The following is a 10,493-nucleotide window of genomic DNA, read 5'->3' as shown; positions in this document are numbered from 1 at the left end:
GTCGGAGGAGAGAGGTAAGGGGCGCCGCCATCTGGCTGAAGTGGGCGATGAAGCAGCGGTAGAAGTTTGCGAACCCCAAGAACCTCTGTATCTCCTTGATGGTAGTGGGTTGGGGCCAGTTCTGAACGGCTTCCACCTTCCTCTGGTCCATTTGTACTCCGGCCGGGGTGACGATATATCCTAGGAAGTGAACCGTGGACTGATGGAACTCATACTTCTCTGCCTTGAGGAACAGGTGGTGTTGGCGGAGGTGCTTGAGGACTTGGGTGACATGGTGACGGTGGGCTTCGAGCATGGGTGAGTAAATGAGAATGTCGTCGATGTAGATGAGGACAAACCGGTTGAGCATGTCTCGGAAGATCTCGTTCATGAAGTTTTGGAATATGGAAGGTGAGTTGGAAAGCCCATATGGCATGACCCGGTATTCATAGTGCCCGGTGGGCGTGACAAAGGCGGTCTTCCATTCGTCACCCCGGCGAATGCGGATGAGGTTTTATGCACTCCTGAGATCTAGCTTGCTGAACACACAGGCTCCGCGGAGTTCCTCCAAGGCTGCCGGGACCAGAGGAAGGGGATTGGCGAACTTAACAGTTTGGTCATTTAGGCCCCGGTAATCGATGCAGGGTCTTAGGCCCCCGTCCTTCTTGGCCATGAAGAAGAAGCTCGACGCTGAGGGTGAGGTGGATGGATGGATGAACCCCTGGTGTAATTGGGCCCCAGGCAGCAGGTCAATGGCACAGTCCCATGGCCGGTGAGGTGGCAAGTAAGTGGCAGGTGATTGTGAGCGGGTGTAGGAGGCTGATTCGGCTGGTGAGGCAGGTGTTTCCGTGACAAGAACAGAATTTCAGGGTCAGAGATGCAGTCAGAAAGGAGAACGATTTTGCAATGATGCACAACACCATAGAAAAGAAAGTTTTCCAATGTCCAAGTTTCTCTATAGAAATTTCAATGAATGAATCTAAGATGAATTCCAGACCGCCACAAAAATATAAATATTCACTTCTGAATTGTGGGCCTTTAGATCCTTCCACCCGTCATACTAGATCTTTGGAGATGATGCCATGCGCCACCGAATAATGCTTTAAAATGAACCAAAGTGTACAGTATGTTTCCTGCCAGACTGCTCAGGTTGTGCACTAATGTCAGTTTTCTGACACACACACACACACACACAATCAATGCACCCTCACCTCTAGCCTTCACACCCTTCGGCCTTTTTCCATGTGTATGTGTGACAGATCTTTATGTTGTCAAGCCTATTTGTGTATTTTTATAGAAAGTAACTCATGATATTTTTGTATTTATTCAACTCAATTTCAATAATGTTTCTATCCATCATCATCATTATAAGTAAAACAACAATCAAAAATATTACACTTAAAAAATGGTATAGAATTTACTTTGAAACATTTACTGTGAAACATTTTTTTTCACTCAGAAATTGCTAGTACATTTCACAATAACAAATAAACTGCAAGTAACATTTAAAGGGGTCATATGATGCTGCTAAAAAGAACATTATTTTGTGTATTTGGTGTAATGAAATGTGTTTATGTGGTTTAAGGTTCAAAAAACATTATTTTCAACATACTGTAATTATTGTTTCTCCTCTATGCCCCGCCTTTCTGAAACGCGTCAATTTTTACAAAGCTTATCGGTCTGAAAAAGCGAGGTGTGCTCTGATTGGCCAGCTATCCAGTGCATTGTGATTGGCCAAATTCCTCAAGTGTGTGACGGAAATGTTACGTCCCTTACCATATTGTGATGCCTGCAGCAACCAACGACCCCGGGCTGGACTCCGCTTCGTCCACGGTGAAAGCCGATCCGGTGATCCACAGCGGGAAGTTGATGTATTTCCTCAGCAACCAGCTCGGATCAGCTCTAGGCATGACGAAGCAGATATCATCCTCTTTTGGAAGACCAATCAAAGTAGTTTCGCTTTCACAACGAAACACACAGCGCCTTCACGACATGGCGGCGGCGGCAACAATACTACAGCGAGAATAAAAGTTAAGCCTTCTTTCTTTGCATGAACAATTGGGCGGCGTTATGCAAATCTTCCCAGATAGTGACGTAGATATGTCGGGGCGTGTTAGAACGAGCCGTTTTAGGTAGGCGTGGCTGAACTTTTATAAAGAATATCTCTTTGGATTTGAGACTTTAGTCTTTGCAACTTTACAGATCTTCTTTTGCACCAAGAGCTTGTAACACTCCAAAGAGAAAAGAAAAATTGAAATCGCATCATCCTTTAATTAAACATGATTTTTTTTTTCTTTTGCCAGAAGACCAGAGATAGAACACAGGAAATGAGCTGTCTACTATCTCTGCTCTTTAGTAATAAATAAGAAATATTATTCCCACCAAAATGTTCTGCTTTCATTTGGAGTCACCAAATGCTAAATAAAGCCAGAACAGGAAGTTTGGTATTACATTCTTATTCAGAAAATGACGAGTTCGCCAAACCAACCAAATATAGCTTGCATTTTTGCTTCAAGTGGGTGTTTAGTGTCAAACGGGAACAAAGATGTTGCTGCGTCGCCTTTTATGAAAGCACCACCCAGCTCCATACAGGAAGTGTGGGTGTGTCCCACCAGAAAATTAGGAACTTGAGGTATTCTGGTGCATATTGAGAAAAAAAAAGTGAATATGTTGAGTAAAAAAGGTGTGAACGTGTGTCAAGGGTGTGAATACACTATTTGGGGACTTTGTGTGTGTGTGTGTGTGTGTGTGTGTGTGTGTGTATTTGTGGGTGGGTTCTGTTTGTATCTACAAATGTTGCCATCTTTGTCACATACGTGTGCGTATTTCCATGACAAGGACCCCTGAACAAAGTGAGTTTACATCAAGTCTTTATTTCCAGCTTAGTGAGATGTTCCAGCTTTCAGCGTAAAGCGTAAGAAGATATATTTGGAGCAGATCACAACAACGCATGGCTATTTACGTGAGGTAGATCTTGCAGTCAGATACGTGTGATGCAGTGCTGACTAGTTAGTAACCCTGGTTCTATGTTTATCTGAAATCCCCCAGCAACAACAAATGCTTAAAAGTCATTTCTTAACCCCAATTTGAATCCTAACCTGTTCTTTTATTATTAAAACGAACTAAAACCTCTCCAGCTTCAGTTTATCTAACATTTGATGCGAGCTTCATTGTACAACTAAAAAGGTGGTCATATTAGCAAAATCACTGCAAAATTCTGCAGGTGAAAAAGTACATAGTGTCAATAATGTAGCTCACACAGTAGTCAAACCAAACTGCTTTCTGTTGTTCAACATGACATAACTAACTTGACTGAGAATGAAATCTGCATGGGGAAATATTTTACCCTCATAATCACATAGAAATGACTAAATTTCAGCCATGGAATTTTGTTGAATGATAAATATGGCACACCTTAAGGAAAATATACTAAAACATAGTCTAAATTTGGAAAAAAAAAAACATACTAGCATGTTACCTCAAAATAGCGTTGAAGACCATTGAACTAAAGGTCATGATATACTTCAAGCAAAATCGAAGAAAGAATTTGTGTGTCGTCATTTCAAACAAAATCAGGCCAAAACTAATTTTGTTTGGAGTTAATTTCAAGGTTAAAACAGCTTACCAGTTCCCAGAGCTTGAAATAGATTTTCAAAGCAAACTCCCTGGAAAATATATATTTTTTCTTTTTTAAATAAATACTTGTCAAAAGCTTAATGGTGGTAATGTTGAATATTGATATTCACAGAGTTAAACTACTTGGCGCAAGTTGATTGGTTCATGTTGAATCTGCAGCTAATGAACTTACTGCTTTACATTTAAATGGCTGGTTAGCATTCACTAAAGCAGTTTGCAGCACGCGTTCAGAGTTCCTCTGAAACCCTCCACCTCCCCAGCTCCACCTGCATAGATTTGCTATGGGTTATTATGTACTGTATGCTATTTGTGCAGCAGCAGTATTGGCAGTAGCAAGTTCCTGTACTTGCTTTGTAGCAGCAGCAGCAGCAACAATCTACAACAACAGCAATAACCAACAGCAGCAGCAATTCAGCAGCAGCGTAGCAGATCTATTCCGCCAAAAACCAAATACATTAACATTGTTATATACATGATCATGCTAAAATCTTCTGAGAGTTGTCATGACAGAACTGTATTTAGGCCTCAAAATTCGAAAAATGAAAAAGGCTTATTCTTTTCATTTTGGGAGTTCAAAACAACTTGCCAAAGCAAACATTCTGGAAAAGTTAACTCCGGCTGGTAAACATCTTCGAACTAGCATTGGCGATTTCATAACAGGTAAGTGTAGCTCTGCGTCTCCACCTTTTCTGACTTGGAAATCTTCTTTGATTCATTTCTTCAGTTCAGTCTCTCTAGGTCAGTCATTCATGAGTAAAAACATTAACACAACTTTATAGTAGAAATTTAAGTTGTAATTCTAATTTCATGTGTAATACTGTAAAGCTGCTTGGTTTTAAATCAATCTATTGTATTAAACGCTATATAAATAAATGTGACGTGACTAGAGCACCGATTAAAGAGTTTGTGCAAACATATCCATATAGCTATGATTAGACGCTTTCTTAACTGCTGTTTTCTCACCACTGTCATTTTCATTATTGAGGAGAAAGTGCCTAGGCTAGCACATATTTACATATTCATCTAAACGCAGTGTCAGGATGTTTGCTAACTCATGATGCTGTTTGCATATTTTGAACTCCTTTTACCGCTTAGCAAAGAATGAAAAGAACTTCACTGTGAGTATATGCAGTATAAGCAGGATGCTTTGCGACAGACAGAGGTTGCTCCAGCTAACTGTCATTGTTGATTAATGTGTGAGAAGGAGGGAGAGAAAAAGAGAGGGAGAAAGAAGGAGAGAGTGACATGGAGAAAGAAATATTTAAGGAATGCATTCAGTGAACTCAAAGACATGAGAAGGCAAGAAAGGTTAAAACATGGCACAGTTCCCATTCATCCCATTTTTAACTTATCGTTCCATCAAGGCAATGGTTTTTGGAATGGGTGAAATAAGGTCTGTGGTGAACATAAGCTCAAGATATTTTGAAAAGTGGATGTTGCAAAGTGGAGTTTATGTACTTGAATGGAGCAAAACTGGATGAAACTTTGTTAAAAACAAGTAGCTATTTGACTAGTGCAGCATTATAAAATAGCATGTGCTGCAAAAGTCATAACACAGGCATTTATTACATTTTGAAGAAAGACTATGGATACTAGTAAATTGTTCGCAATAAGACCAACGATTTGAATGAATAACGTAAATTTAATGATTTTTGTATTTATGTTTAATGTCACATCTTTGTTGTTAGCCATCCAGAATAACCTCTTGCAAACATGCTAAGCTACAATGCTAACAACATTCGGCAAAAGCAGCAGACGTTTAAAACAAAGTAAAGATTTTAACACACCGGGGGTGTATTCCAGAAAGCACGGTTAAGTTACCGTCAGCTAAACCCTGAACTTTCGGTTGATTAACCCCAAACCTTGCTTACTCCAAAAATGTGGTTCCAAAAACGCCTCCGGGAGTAAGTTCATTCAACTCCGAGTATGTTCAAGACATTCTCAACAGAGCGACGAATTGACGAGTCACTATGGAAATGGACGCTAAGAAAAAGCGTGCCATGCTGTTTCTTTCTTCTTCTTTGTTCAATGGTCCTTTAAATGCTTAATGCATATCACCACCTAATTTATGGTTGTGCAATTTTTTTCATTTTTATTTTTTTCTGTTTAATCTTTAATCCTTGAGAATATTAATTATATTGTTTGTTTGATGCTAATTATATATTAAGTCATATCAGATATGTATTTTGATTTAGAATTGAGACATTATGGAAAATGCCGATCCATGTGTGAGAGGATAATATAAAATGTAATAAATATATATATAATAAATTAAACATTACCTTGTCATAGTGTTTTATCATTTATACAGATAACTGTTATATATGCCAATAAAATAAATAATAACCATATTAGAATAATATATTACCTTATTTATTACTTATATTAGCGCTTCTTTATTAACATATCATACAAATATATATATATATAATAGGCTATATTACATACTGTAATATTATATAATGTTGTGCGCTATCTGTCACGCCCACTGAAGGCTCGTCAGTAGATCACACGTGTGCTGAAGTGAACTAACCCTGGAACATAAGCTGCTCCGGAGCAGGTTATCTTCACAGAGCACGTTACTATGGTTACTTACATACCCTGAAAGTAACCTCCGATTTTGGAACCGAAAGCTGAGGTCATCCGCTCGCTTATCCTCAAACATACTCGGGTATGTCACATAACCTGCTTTTTGGAATACCCCCCGGATGTTCTAATTGAATCTGAAAATGCTGCAGTGAATCCCAAATGACCGTCCAATGGAAACAGTAATTTGTTGTTTGCTGGAAGCAGTGAAGGTCAGTAAGAGCACTGGCTGAATCTGGGCTCTTTCTGATGTTATTACCTTATGGTGGGGAACTTCCACCCTACCAAGATATTAATATCAGGCAGGCTGCTACACGCATCACTGAATTTCTGCCAGGGAACACATTATTCAATAGAGAGAGAGAGAGAGAGAGAGAGAGAGAGAGGGAGGCCTTGAGAAGACAGAGGGAGAAATGAACGAGTGAAAGTTATGAGGAGAGAATTTGATGACTGAATGAGAAATACTGAAGGGGTTCAAACAGACAGACAAAAACAATCAGACTTTAATCAGCAGGTGACCAGACAGACAGCGTCTCCAACACATCCAGTGTCCCTTCCATTTCCTGTTTGTGTAGCTGGTCAGAGCACGTCCACACACGCCACAGGACTTCAGCGGGTCTTGACATCTGATCATTTCAGTCACTTACAAGTTCTCAAACACCAAGACAGAGACCGTTGTGTTTTTAGATGATCGTGAATATGGAATGACAAACTTTAAATGAGTTGTACATTGAAAAAAAAATCCTATTTAGAATATTGGTCTTGTTTTCCAGTGAAATATCCTTAGAACAATATAAATTCATTTTTATGTATATTTTAACTTGTCTTTTTTTATATATATATATATATATATATATATATATATATATATATATATATATATATATATATATATATATATATATATTGAATTGTTTATTTTTTTTCTTATTGTTAGAAAAAAAAAAGATTTGAAAAAACGTAGTAGAGTCAGACACTTAGTCAGATACTTCCTAGAATTTATATTGGTAACAAAAAGCTGAATTTTCTGTAATGTTCCTTTTTGAAAATCGTATAGCTTTAATTGTGATTTTCAACAAAAGTTTTCATTTGATGATTCTAAAAATGTCAAGTGAAATATTACAATTCTTATGATATAAAAAAACTACTGAATGACTGGTACAAATTAAGTCATCATTATTAGTAGTATTGTTTAAAAAATAATTAATTGACGATTATTAATAAGTGCGTATTATTAGGATTATTATAGTAAGTGAATAATGCTTAAATTAAGATGAATAATAAAAAATAATATTACTAAATCATAATAATACTTTTTATTATTATTATTTATTATTGTTATTATTATTCATCTTAATTGAAGCATCATTCATTTAATTACTATAGTAATGCACTTATTAACAATTATTATTATTTATAGCTTTTCTTGACATTTTTTAACAAACAGACATTTTCATTTTATATAAAAAAATACTTAGGCCTATTTCTTATGCTGGTATAACAAACAAATAAACAAACAAACAAATCAATATTGGGGTTGTTATTATTTGAAATAACTTTATAATATAAAATCATAGATTTCATATTATGATTTAATATTATTTAACAATTTTAATAACAAACAATACAACTTTTTAATATTTAACAATTATAATAAACTACTAATAATACTGCATGTTAATGGGACTTTTCATAATATTCATAATACAAAAAACCAGAAAACTGTGTGTGTGTGTGTGTGTGTGTGGTCTTAGTTCATTAATATCTAAGTCTTATAAAGATTTATCAGAATGCCCATACAATATCATGACTACTAAGAAATATCTCTTTCCTCTGTGGCTTTATTAGGGATGCAGGTGTTCTCTAATCATTTGAGCCTTGTAAGATGCGTAAAGCCCTGCATGAGGTCTGTGGAGCCTTTTGTAGTCCGACTACAATATGTGGGCACCAAACATTAAAAAAGGGCAAATTCACAATCTCCACGAAGCTCTTTATTGCAGCACATAATGGTCCATTTTGTGAGTGCGTGCCGATGCTTGTCATGGTGTCTTCAGTGAGATGTTGGAAAATGTGAAGTGTATGTGATGTCACATACCAATACAACACCAACGCTCAGAACAAAGGAGAGAAATTACGATCCAGAAGAGTAAGCGCACACATCCACTCACGCCCAGTGACATCAGGTCTGGGAAGATGTGCTCAGCCGTCGCGATATGATAATGATTGCGGTGTGCAGGAGAATTTGAGGAGTTATATTGATGTTTAGACATGGGGAAAATCCACCTTTCCTACCTAAACCACATGATAAAGATGCTGCCTCAGGCCGAGGCATGGGTTTGGCTGAGTCTTGTCATTCTCTCTCTCTCTCTCTCCTTTTTTTCCCTTCACTTATTGACTTTTACATGGTGCAGACAGATCTCTCTCGCTCTCTCTCTCTCTCTCTCTCTTCTCTACTAAAGGAAAAGTGTGTATTAGGTGGAAATAGTGCAAATGTCATTCTTAGCTTCTTCTCTCTTACATCCACAAACACACTTACATTCAGTATTCTTTTTTTTCAGTTTTTTTAATGAAAAATATTGTATATCTAGGTAATGGAAACAACAAAATATAGAAAATAAGAAAGGAGAAGAAATAACATTAAAGAAATAAAATGTTAAAAGTGTCAAATGTAAAAAAAATAAAAATAAAGGAATTTTATATTTATTAAAATAAATATTTAATAACAATATTATTAATAATAATAATAATATATAATCAGTAAACAATAAATTCTAACAATATAACAATAAAAATAAAAGAGAAAAGTGGCAACAACTATACAAAACAAAATAATTAATTAATATTGTTTAATATTATTATATTATTTAATTAATTAATAGTGAATACATCATCATGTTTATTAGCACTTAAACCAATAATAATTAAAGACACTGAATAATAATAACAATAATAATATTTATTATGGAATAATAATAAGTATTATTATTATTACTATTAAATTGAAGATTACCAATAAATGCAAAATAATATTTATTAGTAGCAGTATATAAATAACTGATGATTAATCGATGAATTAATAAAAACATTATTATTATTATCAATGTTATTATTAATTAAATCAGTAATACTTAAAGTATTTTAACTATTTAATACTACTACTGTTATTATTATTATTATTATTATTATTACTTTTTAAAACCTTTAACCACGTGTGCAACTTCACCCAAGTTGTTATTTCTATGGACCTGATAAAAATGTATGTAAAAACCGATCTTCTTTGATGATTGGGCTCGGTGTGAATGTGTGTTCAGTGTAGAAAGCATGTTTGGGCCTACGGCTGTAATAAAGATGTGTAGATGATTCTGCTGACAGAATTACTGTGTGAAGGTTACTGCTCAAAACAATGATTGTGTAAGTGCGCACAGGTGATGAGTTTTAATGAAGGGTGTTGATGTGGTATGTATTGTTTATTTACTTTGGAAAGGAAGGCCAGAATGATCTAAACATGTGACCGATAACTGCCGACGAGGAGCGAAGAGGTGATGACATCACAAACAATCCGTATGTGATTCTGTCAGCTGCTCGAGCCAACATGAGTGTTTGAATATCAGTCTAATCAAATGGTTCTTCAGAGAGATGGAAGGATAGATAGATCAGAGGTTCTCAACTCTGGCCATCAAGATCCACTTTCCTGCAGAGTTTGGCTCCAGCCTCGATCAAACTCATCAAACCCTGCCTGTAACTTTCTAGCAGTCCTGAAGAACTTGATTAGCTGGTTCAGGTGTGTTTGATTAGGGTTGGAACTAAACTCTGCAGGATAGTGGACCTCAAGGGCCTCCGGAAACCCCTTAGAATGATAGATAGATAGATAGATAGATAGATAGATAGATAGATAGATAGATAGATAATCTCAAATAGATAAGATAGATAGATAGATAGAGAATCTCAAATAGATAGCTAAAAGTATAGACAGATGGACGGACGGACGGACGGACAGACAGATAGATAGATAGATAATCTCAAATAGATAGCTAAAAGTATAGACAGATAGATAGATAGATAGATAGATAGATAGATAGATAGATAGATGGATGGATGGATGGATGGATGGATGGATGGATGGATGGATGGATGGATGGATGGATGGATGGATGGATGGATGGATGGATGGATGGATGGATGGATGGATGGATGGATGGATGGATGGATGGATGGATGGATGGATGGATGGATGGATGGATGGATGGATGGATGGATGGATGGATGGATGGATGGATGGATGGATGGATGGA

Source organism: Sinocyclocheilus grahami, unplaced genomic scaffold (genome assembly GCF_001515645.1).
Source record: "Sinocyclocheilus grahami isolate Dianchi unplaced genomic scaffold, SAMN03320097.WGS_v1.1 scaffold332.1, whole genome shotgun sequence".
NCBI classification, from domain to species: Eukaryota; Metazoa; Chordata; class Actinopteri; order Cypriniformes; family Cyprinidae; genus Sinocyclocheilus; species Sinocyclocheilus grahami.
This window is presented reverse-complemented; position numbering follows the sequence as displayed.